The sequence below is a fragment of the Brassica napus genome, chromosome C4 (assembly GCF_020379485.1).
Source record: "Brassica napus cultivar Da-Ae chromosome C4, Da-Ae, whole genome shotgun sequence".
Classification (NCBI taxonomy): Eukaryota; Viridiplantae; Streptophyta; class Magnoliopsida; order Brassicales; family Brassicaceae; genus Brassica; species Brassica napus.
In genome coordinates this window covers 38309072-38324933 of record NC_063447.1, presented here as the reverse complement: position 1 = coordinate 38324933, position 15862 = coordinate 38309072, and the positions used below count along the sequence as shown (strand labels likewise).

At 38.0% G+C, this 15862-nt stretch overlaps 1 long non-coding RNA gene and 1 other non-coding gene across 2 annotated transcripts; both read right to left on the bottom strand.

Annotated features, from left to right (window-relative positions):
• Positions 1-5796: 5796 nt before the first annotated feature.
• LOC125586706 lies at positions 5797-5903 on the bottom strand. The gene has a single exon (XR_007323242.1). It is a non-coding gene; the product is annotated as a small nucleolar RNA R71 (small nucleolar RNA).
• A 1543-nt stretch (positions 5904-7446) lies between these two features.
• On the bottom strand, positions 7447-8914 carry LOC125585333. The gene is made up of 2 exons (XR_007322257.1): positions 8071-8914; positions 7447-7918 (listed from the first exon to the last, which is right to left on the bottom strand). It is a non-coding gene; the product is annotated as an uncharacterized LOC125585333 (long non-coding RNA).
• Positions 8915-15862: the final 6948 nt, after the last annotated feature.

Below are 15862 nucleotides of genomic sequence, written 5' to 3'. Positions count from 1 at the left end.
GAAAGAAACATGGCTCTGTTAGATTTCCCCCTGTTGCCCCCAATCCCAACTACGGAGCAAGTTCTAAACGAGCTAGAGGAGGTGACGCTCCAGTATACTAGCTGCGCGGATCCAACGGAAAGTGCAGCTCGCAGATAGAGAGTGCTTAACGGAGAAGTGCACGGTCTGATGGCTGAGACGGCAGCTTCAATAATTGCAGCAGCTACTGAGAGACGCAATGTTGTTATTCTAGGGAGCTCTTCTAGGGGAGATGAGCTACAGATAGAAATTCTTGTACTCCCTCCAGCTGTGGTCCAATTACCGCCCACTGGAGCGAAAGTTACTAAAAAGCGTGGTAGACCTGCAAGGAAGATAGCAGCTAGCCCCAAGGTGTTTGTTGGCTCGTGCAAAAGACTTCTCTCTATGACACAAGCGTCCCCGGGAAGATCTCGTGGCCTCACCCCAACTTCAACTATCACTCAAGACCTGCATACTAACACGGTGATGGACGATACCAATGATGCATCGTCTATGGCTCAGGCTTCGGATTTTCAGGGCGGGGGAAACCACCTTCCTTAGTGGTGATGAGCTGGAACTGTTGTGGGTTGGGGAATCCCAGAACAGTCCAAAGGCTCATTGCTCTCAACAAAAAATTCTCTCCAGATATCATCTTTATCCAGGAAACAAAGAATCCAGATGCCTTTGTCCTTAAAGACCTGGAACCTTTACTTCTTGAGTTTCACTTCCTTGTTTCACCGAACAGTCCAAGCTCAGGGGGGCTCTGCCTGCTCTGGAAGTCTGACGTAAAGGTCCAGGTGCTGACGGCGACTCCTAACTACATAGATACCCATATCTCCTACAAAAATTCAAACTTCTTCAGTTCCTTCGTTTATGGAGCTCTTGAAGTATCCCATAGACAAGAAGTATGGGACCAACTTACACAGCTAGGTGGTTCGAGAAGCGATCCTTGGTTAATGACTGGAGATTTCAACGAAATCACTGACAACTCCGAGAAAACTGGAGGCAGAGATAGACCGGAAAGCTCCTTCAGTAACTTTAGGACTTTCCTCGCAACGAATGATCTCTTTGATCTGAGACACCGTGGAAATTTTCTCTCCTGGAGAGGAACGAGACATACTCATCGAGTGCACTGCAGACTGGATCAAGCTCTAGCCAATATCTCCTGGTCTGACTGTTTCCCGAAAGGAAACTGTGTCTATCTCCCTTTTGAAGGCTCTGATCACAGGCCTCTTATCTCGTCCTTCACTGCTACAGGGAAGAAACGACCGTATAGTTTCTGCTACGATAGGAGATTACGCCACAATGAAGAGGTAAGAGCTCTTGTGGGCAAAGTGTGGTCTGAGTCTAGAGACTGCCCTGTCTCCACAAAGATCGCAAACTGCAGACGTGCTATAGCCTCCTGGAGCAAAAAACACCATATTAACAGCCAGAAGGAAATTTTTCACTACAAAAAGCTCTTGATGAAGCAATGTCTGATACCTTTGTTGAAGATAGAGTGATAGCGGTCATCAATCAGAAGCTCCTCTTGGCGTACAAGGCCGAGGAGGAATTCTGGAAACAGAGGAGTAGACAGTTATGGCTATCCTTAGGTGATCTGAACACGGGATACTTCCATGCTTCAACGAAAAACCGGAGAGCTCGAAACAGACTCTCCATGATTGAGGACGACAATGGCACATTGGTTGTCGACGACGAGAAGATTGCTGACATTATCTCGAAATATTTCCAGAACATCTTCACGTCTTCACAGCCCCAAGAGGCGGACACAGTGATCAGAGCTCTTACCCCCTGTATCTCCGCTGAGACTAACCGAAAACTCACCATGCTACCAACTGATCTTGAGATAAGGGAGGCAATGTTTGCCATTCATCCTGAAAAAGCCTCTGGTCCCAACGGCTTCTCGGCTAGCTTTTTCCAGACCAATTGACCCACGGTAGGCCCAACAATTTGTTGTGAGATTAGAGCCTTTTTCTCCACAGGCTCCCTACCTAACAAGATCAACAACACAAACATCAGACTCATCCCCAAGATAGTCAATCCGCTGAGGGTCTCTGACTACAGACCCATAGCTATGTGTAACGTTTATTATAAGGCCATTTCAAAGTTGTTATCTATGAGGCTAAAACCTATTCTACAGGACATTGTTTCAGAGAATCAATCCGCGTTTGTACCTGATAGGGCGATCTCGGATAATGTGCTCATCACACATGAGGTCCTCCATTATCTGAAGACTTCTGAAGCGGAGAAACATTGTTCCATGGCAGTCAAAACCGACATTAGCAAGGCGTACGATCGTCTAGAGTGGCCCTTCATCAGGCAAGTTCTAGAGAGACTTGGTTTCGACAGCATCTGGGTTAATTGGGTCCTCCAATGTATCTCTACCATCTCATACTCCTTTCTGATTGATAATGAGGTTGTGGGTGAAGTGAGACCTCAGCGTGGAATTCGTCAGGGAGATCCCCTATCCCCATACATCTTCATTCTGTGCGGAGAAGTACTCTCGGGGCTCTGCAAAAAAGCACAACAAGACGGCCAGTTAACGGGAGTGAGAGTCTCAAATAACAGTCCACGCATCAATCATCTGCTTTTCGCAGATGATACTATGTTCTTCACAGGAACTAACTTTAAATGATGCGAAATGCTACAAAAAATTCTACATGAATATGAAGCTGCTTCTGGCCAAAGATAAATCCTGATAAATCCTCTATCTCTTTCTCCGCAAGAACCCCATTGGAGGTTCGAGCTCGGGTAAAAGCACAGCTAGGCATAAGTAAGGAGGGGGGGGGGAGTAGGGAAGTATTTGGGTTTACCTGAGCATTTTGGCAGAAAAAAAAGATCTCTTTGCTTCTATTGTAGATCGCATGAAGCAAAAAGCGGAGGGTTAGTCTTCACGGTTCCTTTCTACTGCAGGAAAGATGACCATGCTTCAGTCAGTTCTATCTGTCATCCCATCATTTGCAATGTCCTGCTTCCAGCTCCCTGTGGGATTGTGCAATAAGATTCAATCAGTTCTAACCCGTTTCTGGTGGGATAACAGTAATGGAGATAGGAAGATTTGCTGGCTTGCTTGGGATAAACTCACAAAGCCCAAAAGTTTGGGAGGTCTAGCATTCAGAGATGTTCAAATGTTCAATCAAACTCTTCTAGGCAAAATAGCGTGGAGGATACTGAAGAACCCTGACTGCCTTCTATCACGGGTGCTAAAAGGAAAGTACTGTCACTCTCAGTCATTCTTGACCACCCCAGCTAGCTTTTGCTCTTCGCACGGCTGGACATGAATTATTTGGGGAAGGGACCTCCTTCTTTCCCATCTAGGTAAAGCCATTGGAAATGGATATACTACGCGAGTGTGGAGTGATTCTTGGATCAACCTTGCTGACTACGCCCCTTCGGACCCACCACAAAACAAGAACACGACCTCCTTGTTGCTGATCTTCTATCTAGTGAAACAAAAGAGTGGGATGTTGCACGCATTAATGAATCACTTCCGGAGTTGACGCATCTAATTCTTAGGATAAAGCCGAGTGTTTTGGAGGTTGAGGATGCTTATATCTGGCCGCTCCAGAAGTCAGGGAACTACTCTACTAAGTCGGGCTACTATGCCGGAAGTCAAGCCACTCATGCCTCTTCTATTGCTGCAACCGCAACGGCAACAGTCAATTGGAAGAAACTGATTTGGACTCCACGCCTCTCTCCAAAGCTCAAGCTGTTTTTGTGGAGGGTTCTTCACAATGCCCTACCGACAGGAGAAAATTTGCAGCGGAGAGGGCTCCTAGCCAACACCCTTTGTGTGAGATGTGGAGAGATTGAAACCGCAAACCATCTCTTCTTTCATTGCAACTTCTGATATATGGTGTTTTTGGCACCTTGTATATATGTTTTTTAATTGGTTTTCAAGTCATTATCGAGTCTTCCTAGTCCTTTTCGAGTCATTACAGGTCTGGAGTTGCATTGGATTGGAGATAGACCAGCTGGAACAAAAAGGACAGAACACAATGCAATTTGGAGATTTTCATGCAGAACAGTCTGAGTGACTGTTCCCGATAGCGGAGCAACCCGAGTGATTATTCTGGATAGAGCGGAGCAACCCAAGTGACTGTTCCAGCGGCAGAGATTTTTAAGGAAACTACAAGTCATTACGGGATTTGCCCTAATTATCCCATCTTTTTCTCCCAGCCGCCGGTGGCTTCCATAAAACTTCTCTTTCTGTTTTTCTATATTTTACTACGCTAGTTTACAGAGAGGAACCAGACCCGAAAACTCCATTGTTGGATTTGCTTATTGTAAAGGGAGAAGGATCTCTACACTCTTGAGAAGAATCCTGAACCCTATCTCTTTTATTTTATTCATTCAGCATGTTTTCTTCATCTGTTATCTCTGTGTTCTCTGTAGCTATGGCTGAGTAGTCAGCTTGCTTAGTCTAGGGTGTTAGGGTGTTAGATCCGTGAGCTTGACATAAATAAGTTATAAATCGATTGTCTTCATTCACTATTGTTCTTAAGGCTTGCATCAAGTTAACCACTTAGTGCCTGACTCTAGGTTTAATCTATTCATCAAAAGTGTTATAGGTTGCTAGACATAACTTGAATGAGCATTGCATCCCTAACCAGCAAAAGTAGATGTTAGGGTGCTTTGTGAACATATCGGACTTGACCTCTATTGTTTGTTGTCGCATCTTGATCCAAACGAGAGTTTAGGTATCAAGATCGATCAGCATAGGGAGCAGTACCACGACAGTGGACTGTTCTACTTGAGTGATCCGAGTTCTAGACTTGCTATTAATTAAACTTGAATAATTGTTTGGCTCACACTTGCGTAACACCCGATCAAACCACCCTAGGCTAGCATTTTAGTTATCTGAATACTTTAATTAATCTTGTTACTTGTTTCTCACGAAACCCTCAAATCTTTAAACCTCCATATTGTTTTAGCTTGATATTGATCCCATAAAGATAAAGTGTAATAGTTGGTCTCTGTGGATTCGATCCTAAAGTGCTACATCGACATACCATTCGATTGTGGTAGTGTGCACATTAGGTTAATTGGTGTGCGTATACACGTAATATCAATCTGGCGCCGTTGCCGGGGAGCATCTTTTTACCTTTATTTTTTGGTTATTTATTTAGTCTAAGACTTCTAACTTGCTCTATCCTTTTTGTTGTAACTAATGTTCCAGGTGCATGATCAGTAGACATACTCGGAGAAACACACAAGGAGAATTGGTTACACTTACCAACCAGGAGCTAGCAAGGTTAGAAAGAACAAATCGTCAACAGCCAAGGCAAACCGACACCACTATGGGTGATCACGCCAATCAGGATGATCTCGCTGCGGCTATGGCACTCATGCAGCAGCAGATGCAACAGTTGCAGCAGACCATTCAAGCGCAGGAACAAGCTGTCCAACATCAGCAGGAACAGTCAAAGCAGGCTGCTCCAATCGGGCAGAGAAACCTTCTTTGCAACATCCCTACAACTCGTTCTGCCATAGTTCCTCCACCCTGCACCAGGCAGGACTTCGAGATCAAGCCTGCTTTGATCGGTCTAGTACATAGAAAGGTGTTCTCTGGTCTCTCTACAGAAATTCCAATGGAGCATATTGAGAGCTTCGAAAAAGTCTGCAGTTTCACTCGCGCGAATGGTGTTCCACCAGACTACATCAGGTGCATGTTATTCCCATTCTCTCTTGATGGAAAAGCTGCACGGTGGTTGAACTCTCTCCCTACCGGCTCTCTCACTTCATGAGAACAGGTCCGATTAGCGTTCCTCAACCATCTACTCGAAGGCGAGAACAGCTGCATTGAGGAACAAGATCACTTCCTTCAGACAGCTCACTGATGAGCCTTTCTGCGACGCATGGGAGCGCTTCAATGACTATCGCAGAGAATGTCCTCACCATGGATTTGATGATGACTACCTCTTGGAAATTTTCTATGATGGAGTTGACTGGGAATTTCAGAGTGCTATGAACTCTGCCAGCAATGGAGACTTCATGACTCAGACCACTGATGGAGCGTTTGAGCTGATTAAGAACATGGCTGCTACTTCAGCTAATAAGAATGAGGAGAGTGATTGCTCTAAGAAAGGGAACAGTTCTGACACCCAGAAGATAGATAAGCTGACTGCCAAGGTTGATCAGCTACTGAAAAACAACCAAGGGCACGTTTTCAGCATGGAGCAAGCTATGGCCGGGCAGATTCAGAACCAGAACCCGCGACAACCGCAGATCAATCGGGAAGCTGTTCCAGCTACCGTGAACAGTCAACCAGATGAGCTGAAGGGTCTGGATATGATGATGCAACAGCTGTTGCAGGGTCAGAAGGTTCAGGCCAAGGCGTTGAATCAGGTAACCACAGAAATGGACACCAAGATGGGCAACATGTTCACTGAGCTGAATAACAAGTATGACACTCTTGCGATCCACATAAGAAAGATCGATGTTCAGCTTGCTCAAACAGTTGAGAGTGTCAAGAGGCAACAAGGGACGCTCCCTGGAAAAACTGATAAAAATCCTAGGACTGAGCACTGTAATGCAATAGAGCAGCCGTTCGCTGAGACTGCTCCAGGCGCAGAAGAGAGAGCAGAACAGCCTACTAGCTCTGCAGTAACTGCTCCTGACGAATCTGCTGAGACTCCACCATATCGAGTCTATGTTCCCAAGGTTCCCTATCCAATTCCACCTAGACATCTGATGGATCCCATTAGTGAAGATTTTTAAAAATCTAGAACTAAAAATTATATGATTTAAATTTAAAATAAATCATTTATTCATTTATAATAATTTCGAAATGATTTCATATTAAAACTGTGAAAATATACATAAATTAAATTTAAAATAAATTATTTTATTAATTATTTTTAATACTTTATAATTAATTGACATAATATATTTGAATATATGATTATCTTTAATAAAACCTCAATGCATAAAGATAATTTATATTGTTAATTTTAATATTTGTATATTTCTATTCTCTATATTCAATACTATTAAAATTTGGATTTTATATAAATTAAAACTATAATTTTATATTTTTATTGATATAAGACATTATGTTTTTTTTTAAGGAATGGAAGCGTGATTCCAAAATGGAATCATAAGCTTTTAACATGTTTTTAAAGAGAATATTTTATAAGCGTTTTGGAAGCGATATTCCGTAAGCTTTCACAAGGTTCCGATTCCGATTCCGGTTCCGAAGCAGAAGCGGACGTCCGATGAAATTTCCGTGCAACGTAGGGTGTGATTCCAAAAAATTTTCTCTTTCTTGCTTTATGATTAATTTTACTTTTAAAAAAGCTAAAAATTTGATTAAGAACCCTGCAACAACCTTGCGTTAAAGATGCTCTAAGGTCCCGTAACAAATGAGGGAATGTTGTTCCAGAGTGAGCTCCATCAATATCTGCAACCTAACTTGAATTCTTTTCTAGTAGAAAAAATCTCCCTGACTTGACTGTTTAACGGTTAAAAGAACTTTGCTTATTCAAGCTTGCTTATTTTTGACAAATACTGAGGATTTCATATGAACTATCTCCAAAAAAAGAACAACTGTTTTCAATATAGCTTTAGTAGTGAATTGTTAGAAAAAAGGTTTCTACCACCGTACAGATGGTGTCTCATGGGGAAGTAAAATTTTTGGAGCTACAATCATAAGTCTCAGTCCTGCTTCAAAGCTTTTGTGATGAACGATTTGGCAACCATAATTCCAATATAAGCCAATGTTGTGACTGTAATACCCGCTACAAGGACTGCATTGTCGTATGCTGAGTACTGGACCGTGTACACTTGCACGCCTATAGTGTTCCAATTTCTCTCCGCCCAGATCGGATCAACCATCCCCATAGAATCCGATGTGTTTTGGGGCAGAATAGTCCAAGCGCCATCTGCATACTTCAATCTTGTTGAATACGCTGGAACATACCTGATACGACCAGAACAACCGAATCAACCCTAGGTTTTGTTGAAGAGAACCTAGAAAGATTCTTCCAAGACACAGTTCTAATGTGACATCACTAGCTTATGATTTGTTCAGTTTCAGGACACAAGACACAGTTCTAAGCGAAAAGAGTTTACCTGGTCGTGGAGACCACGCATGTTCCCTCCTTGTTACTCTCTGCTTTGATACACACTTGGTCGGTTCTGCTGTAGAATCCGATGTGTTTTGGGGGAGAATAGTCCAAGCGCCATCGTTATACTTTAACCTTGTTGAATATGCTGGAACATACCTGACACAACCAGGACTTACTATGTGTTAAGAAAGCAAATTTGTTACGCCACGATTGGCTCTAGGTTCTCTCAAACCCTGTTAAGGCTCCAAGCACAGTTCTGATATGACATCACTAGCTTATGATTTGCTCAGCTTTAGGACATGAGACACAGTTCAAAGCGAAAAGAGTTTACCTGGTCGTGGAGACCACGCATGTTCCCTCCTTGCTGCTCTCTGCTTTGATACACACTTGGTCGGTTCTGCTACAGCTTCCTTATGAACAAACCGAGATTGCGTTTCCCTTTTGCACAGATGTTTTTTCAGACAGAAAGTTCCATAGGAATCTAGAAACGTCACTGACGGAACCAAGGTAAGGTTTGGAGGAAGGTTCTCCACTCATGACGCCAGCATAGTTGCCTGGGCAAGTGTTTGTCGGTGAAATATAATCTTTGACCAAGTTGCACGATAAGCCCGGCTCACAAGATAGAAGACAGGCTAGATAAGACATTTCTTTAAATTAAGGTTTAAACTAAACTAAATTAATGTCTTATTAAAATTTTAATCATAAAACACTTTTTAACATTGTATCTTAAACTTTAGATATGAAAATTAATTTTATGACCATTTAAAATTTAAATTTCATATCTAAAATTAATTTGAGGTACAATGTTATTTAAAGGAGTTTTATGATTAAAACTTACTAAAACATTAAAATGATAACTATCACCTACATATGTGTTGCTCTCATGTTTATACATTGTATTGATCTCATGTGTTTTCTGTAATACTAATGATGTAAATATTTATTCTATTAAAATAGAAGTCACAACTTTTTTTCATGTGTGATTTTTAAGTTGGAACACTCTTAAGAAATTTTATTAAATGTATTTTAATAAAGCTAATAATATATAGAATCTTTGAACTACTTTAATCATAATACCTTTTGATATATTTCAATTTAAAATATAAATACAAATATATATATTAAAAATTTCGAAAATCTGTTTAAAAAGATTGTAACAAAATCTTAATTTTCAAAAATTATATGTAAATATTTTAACTAATTTCGTAATGAGTTTTGAAATATTATTATACATTAATATATTCATTTATCATTAATAAAATGAAAAATAAATATTTTATCCTATTTTATCTAGGGCTTTTTGCAGAATTGACCTATAACTTAAAGTCAAACACAATACTAACCTCTTTTTTTTTGAAAATTGGTTTTGCCCTATTCACCCCACAAGTTCATATAATTTACAAAAATGCCATCAATTTTTTTTCTTTTTTTTTCGAAAATGACATTTTTACTCTCTCACCCTCATCATCTTCAAGTAATTACAAGATTGTCATTGTCATCAATACCACAACCACCATGAACAACCAATTTGAAGCTCTTAATGCTCCCAAAATCGATTTACCCTTCTTCTTTTTCCATTCTTGTGAACTAAACACAACATATCTCTCACTTTCTCTCCACAATGAGCTAAAAAAACCCAAGATTTTGATTCTAAATTTTTTATGGTTCATAGAGTCATAGAAGCTAACGATTATGGGTGGGTTACTTTCGTTTGTGATTCTGTGTGCTTGGAGAAGCCTTATGTATGTTAAGGAACTTATCTCACCAATTTAAGGTATGACATCGAGTTTTTTTCCAGATCTGTTCGTCAGACGACTTACTTGGGAAGTCGTCTGGCTGTAGACAACTTACCTGGAAGTCGTCTGGTCAACACAGAGGTTATTTTTGCAATTGACTTTGAAATCTGTAACCTGAGACGACTGAAAGTTAAGTAGTCTGTTTTTGTTTGGTTTCAAAAAAAATTCCAAAGAACCTAGACGACTTACATTTCAGTCGTCATAGGTTAGTTTTGCATTTGACTGGATAATTTCAGAAGTTTGACTTCCCCAGATGACTTACCTGGCGAAAATTAAAATAATAATATTTTTTTAAAAGTAGATGACTTACAGTTAAGTCGTCATAGGTTAGTTTTGTAATTGAAAAAAAAACTTCAAAATTTAACTATACACAGACGACTTATAATTCAGTCGTCCACGAAACGACTTACTCGTAAGTCGTCCAGGATTTTTTTTCCGAGATTCTGGTCAAACCTCGTAAATCCTGGACGACTTACATTTCAGTCGTCTCGTGGACGACTGAATTATAAGTCGTCTGTATATAATTAAATCTTGAAGTTTTTTTTTTCAATTGCAAAACTAACCTATGACGACTTAACTGTAAGTCGTCTACTTTAAAAAAAAATATTATTATTTTAATTTTCACTAGACGACTGAAATGTAAGTCGTCCAGAAATATCAAACTTCTGAAATAATCCAGTCAAATGCAAAACTAACCTATGACGACTGAAATGTAAGTCGTCTAGCTTTTTTGGAGTTTTTTTTAGCCAAACAATAGTAGACGACTTATTTTTCAGTCGTCCGAAATAACAGATTTCAAAGTCAATTGCAAAAATAACCTCTGCGTTGACCAGACGACGTATAGTTTAGTCGTCTGGACAACTTAGATTGAAGTCGTCCGCGTCTTCTCCGCTAGTTTTTAAGTCTTCTACGTTAGTTTTTGAATAACTTGTATTTTTAAGAGTGATAAGTAACTTCAAGATATGTAAAACTCATATTTACAAAATATGTTCTCTCCCTTAGTTTTACTAAATTTGACTAAGTTTTTCAACGCAAACTTATAATAAAATATGATATGCTTTGACTAGTTACTATTGTTTGTTTCCATCTCTTAAGTATTATTGTTATAGACAATAATGATGACTATTGTTATGAGTTGGAAGAAGGGTTAAAATGCTTCTTAAAATGTTGTATCAATATAAAGCTACCAACATTCTTGTTTATTAAGATGAGAAAAAGGCCATTGGAGTTTATTATTGCATATGAGAGATCCAAAGATAAGAAAAAGGCTACTGAAGTATATTATTTCATTGATTTGTAAATGTGTAAACACATTGTTAGCACATTTAATACATCTTGGAAAACATTATTACTGATTTTACAAAAAATTCACAACTAAAAGAGTAGACATGCAATTCACAAAACAAACCATAAACAAAACTATTATAGATCATTCCTCTACAAAGACAAGCTTGGATTCCACTTGAGTAGACAAGACCACACGACTTTTAAGAAGTCCAGACGACTTCTAAGAAGTCTAGACGACTTCCAGGAAGTTCAGACGACTTTGTCAGAAGACTTTTAAGAAATTCAGACGACTTTACAGGAAGTCCAGACGACTTTACATGAAGTCCAGACGACTTTGTCAGAAGACTTCCAAGAAGTCCAGAAGACTTCCAGACGACTTCCAGACGACTAACAGGTAAGTCGTCCCAGAAGTCTTCCAGATCTGAAAAACCTGCATATTAAATCCAGATCTGAAAAACCTGCATATCCAAAAACGTTCAAATGGCTTAAAAACAGAAAAAAAATGAGTGAAAGATTAGACAAAATCTACCTTTACAGAACACACAAAAATACATATCTAAAAATAATAGATCTACCTTTAAATTAGTGGAAGATGAGTACCATCTAATTAAAAACCTGCAAAAAAGATAGATTAGTAAGAAAGACATGAGACAAAACTGGAAAATTCATATAAAGTTTGGTGTTTTCAAGTCAAAGAGATTAGAGTGGGTTTGGAGAGTTTTAGTTTGGGAAAAAAGTAAGAACTTTATACAACAAGAAGTTACCAAATGAAGAAAAATCAGACATAAGAACTTACCAAAATGCTCAGATCTATTATGAAAGGGAAACTTCGTCAGAAGACTTCCATGAAGTCTAGATGACTTCCTGGAAGTCCAGACGGCTTCATGGAAGTCCAGACGGCTTCCTGGAAGTCCAGACGGCTTCCTGGAAGTCCAGACGGCTTCCTGGAAGTCCAGACGACTTCCTGGAAGTCCAGACGACTTTGTCAGAAGACTTCCAAGAAGTCTAGACGACTTCCAGACGACTTCCAGATGACTAACAGGTAAGTCGTCCAAGAAGTCTTCCAGATCTGAAAAACCTGCATATCAAATCCAGATCTGAAAAACCTGCATATCCAAAAACGTTCAAATGACTTAAAAATAGAGAAAATGAGTGGAAGATTAGATAAATCTACATTTATAGAACACACAAAAATACATATCTAAAATTAATAGATTTACCTTTAAATTAGTGGAAGATGAGTACCATTTGATTAAAAACCTGCAAAAGAGATAGATTAGTGAGAAATACATGAGACAAAACTGAAAAATTCATATAAAGTTTGGTGTTTTCAAGTCAAAGAGATTAGAGAGAGGTTGGAGAGTTTTAGAATGATGAACATTACATTTTTGTTGCAGCCATTTGAGAGGAGGAGAGAGAATGTGTAAATTTTTCTTTATATAGGGAGACAAAAAATCCAATTAGGTTAAATATTTTTGACTCAGACGACTTCCTGGACGACTTACATTTCAGTCGTCTGGTGAAGAAATTAAAACAGACGACTTACATGTAAGTCGTCCAGAAGAGTTTAATATTTTTAGCGGGAAATTAAATATTTTTAGCGGAAAACTAAAATAGAAGACTTTCCAGACGACTTACAAGTAAGTCGTCTGGTTTAAATTATTTAAGCGGGAAAATAATTTTTTTAAAAAAATTTAGGCGGGAATATTTGGACGACTTACATGTAAGTCGTTTGTTTTAATTTCTTCACCAGACGACTGAAATGTAAGTCGTCCGAGTAAAATGATCCGGTTAGGTTAAAACATACATTGGTAAAATTAAAGGTTCGGTACGATGTGGACGACTGAAATATACGTCGTCCGAGTAAATTATTCAACAGACGACTGAAATATAAGTCGTCCACACCCTAAACATAACCCCTAAACTTAATTATCTAATTAAAGACTTCATAAAATCAAATCAAACTTGAAAAGTGTTTACTATACACATAAATAAACACATATAGGTGAACACTAATTTTTGAAAAAAACATTTTAGTTTTCCAAAATATAACCCTAACAGTACATACAATACTACAACATATGTTTGCCAAACTCCTAAACCAAAGTATTTCATGATTCACTACTTCCACTCATCTATCTTCAAAACAAATCAATTTTATCATATCTTAATTTATATCACTTAAAATTGTTTATAATTACTTGATTTTTATTTTTCACGCATCAAAATATTTTTTTACAAGATTTATAAATTATTTTTAAAATAAACCGGTACCAGACGACTTACACTTCAGTCGTCCAGACGACTTCCAACATCTCAGACGACTCAGACGATTTACTAGGGCTATATTCGTAAAAATGGCTTCTGTTTTTTTGTTTGGTCACAAGGGGCTGAGCTGTAATTTCACTAGGCTTTTAGGTTAGTTTTGCATTTGATTCAAGTTTGGGTATAGGTTTGGGGTTAAAATCAAGTTGTGGGTTAGTTTTGGTAAAAACCCCTTTTATCTATTATATAATCACAATCAATCATATTAAAAGAAAATTATATGTTGATCTAAATATTTTAACAATATATTAATTTTGAAAAAGTTTATGTAAATATTTTCACTAATTTCGTAATTCGCAATGAACTATTATATATATATATATATATATATTCTATTAAAATAGAAGTCACAACTTTTTTTCATGTGTGATTTTAAAGTCGGACCACCCTTAAGAAATTTTATTAAATGTATTTTAAATACAGAATACTTTTTAAATATGGTTTTTTTTAATAACTAAATGCAAACACAATAACATAAATATATAATAAGAAACAACAAATACATGTGATAGTTTTAAGCAGTTGGTTATTTACAACATGTAAACTATAAATTATTGTATTTAAAATAGTTATATAAACATTTAAATATATGATTAAAATTAAAAATGTATACCACTAATGATCTAAAATAAATATATGTGCATATAAAACCGAAAATAATACCGCGCAGTTACGCGGTGTAATGTTAAAACCACAGTCGGGACGAGCAGCACTGTTAAAACCACAACAAAGGGGCCTAAGGAATTCACCACCGTATAGGATACTCGCTTTGAACAGTAGCAAACAAAGCAGCATCATTCTCTTTTCTTTATTTAGATAAACACTTGAGCCAAATCACTAAAAAAAAAAAAAACAAATAGCCAATATTAATCGGTATATTCTTTCGTCCTCTACTCTCTATCATTTTTTGAGACTTGAAGATTTTGTTGGCGGAAATGGAGTTTTCCTCTAACATAAGGAATGTTATATGATATGGTTTTGTAGTATTAGTTAAGTTAGATGACATTCTCTTGTTTCTATGAAGTCCCTTCAGAGGTATTCACCTTGAGTCAATTCGTAACCTTCCTACTTTATATGAATCACCTCATCATAACTACCCAAAGCATGGAAACGCGTAACCATCTGTTTTTCTCTTGTTCATGCTCAAGTCAAATCTGGCAGAAGCTTGTGAGAGGGTTACTCCAATCGAGATATACAAAGGAATGGGAAGACATTATCAATCTCTTGCTTGATAGTAGACAGGAAAGCGTGAGGTTGTTCTTGCTGGGGTACACTTTCCAAGCTACTGCTCATACAATTTGGTGGGAAAGAAATAGGAGAAGGCATGGAGAGCAGCAACATCCATATAGTCTGTTGATAAAGACAATTGATAAGACTCTGACGAACAGATTATCTACCATTAGGCGCCAAGGTGATCAAAAGATGGAGGAGGGCCTTAGAATTTGGTTTGGAACAAGATGATATGTAAAGAGGAGTTTATACTTTCTTTATCATTCTAACTCATAGTTACATCATATGTAAAACAATTTTTTTTGATGAATAAAATTTAACATTTATTCAAAAAAAGAATGGCCTCTAGTCAATCAAAAATATTTAAATCAACATAAAAAGGAGAACTAAAAAAACAAAACCCGAACAAGTTAATTACTCACACAGACTTAGCAACAACTACATTGATCAAAAGTTCAAAAGTTCAAAAGCTCAGTCAAGTAATTCTTAAGAATAAGGATGACCTCTTCTCTGATCCTACCTACTTTTGAAGCTAAGCAGGAAATCTTCAATATATCGCATCAAAGATATATACAAGTTTCCATCAATTTTTGTTTGTCATAAAATGCATCATCTTTAGATATAAGACTTTTCTCTCTAGAAAAAGTACTTCTTTGTATAAAAAAGTATGGTGAAAATGAAACTCTACTTCTCTTCAGATTTAGACTCAACACTTGGAGTCCATAATAACTGGACATGATGTAGGAAGCAATGAGATCTATTGATGATGGTTTATGTATATTTCTTGGCTCCGTATCATTTCATGGTCTAAAAAGGACAATCCACACGGTCTCACATGTTCATCTCTTTATGCTTCAAACTGGGGGTGAATTATCCACCCACTTTGAATGTGAAAAATTATAATAACACTATAACCAAAAGCTTCCACTACAAGAAAACATAATCTTAACGAGGGCGGTTTTCCTCGTGAGTTCGTCGTAAAAGAGGCCTTACGACGAATTAGCGAGGAACCATGTTTGCTCGTTACTCATCTGTCGTAACACATATTTCCTCGCTAATTCGTCGTAACTTAGCGAGGATTATATTTCGTCGTAAAGACGAAGTAGAATATTTCGTCGTAAAGACCACGTCAATATTCCACGTAAGGAGGTCGCTATA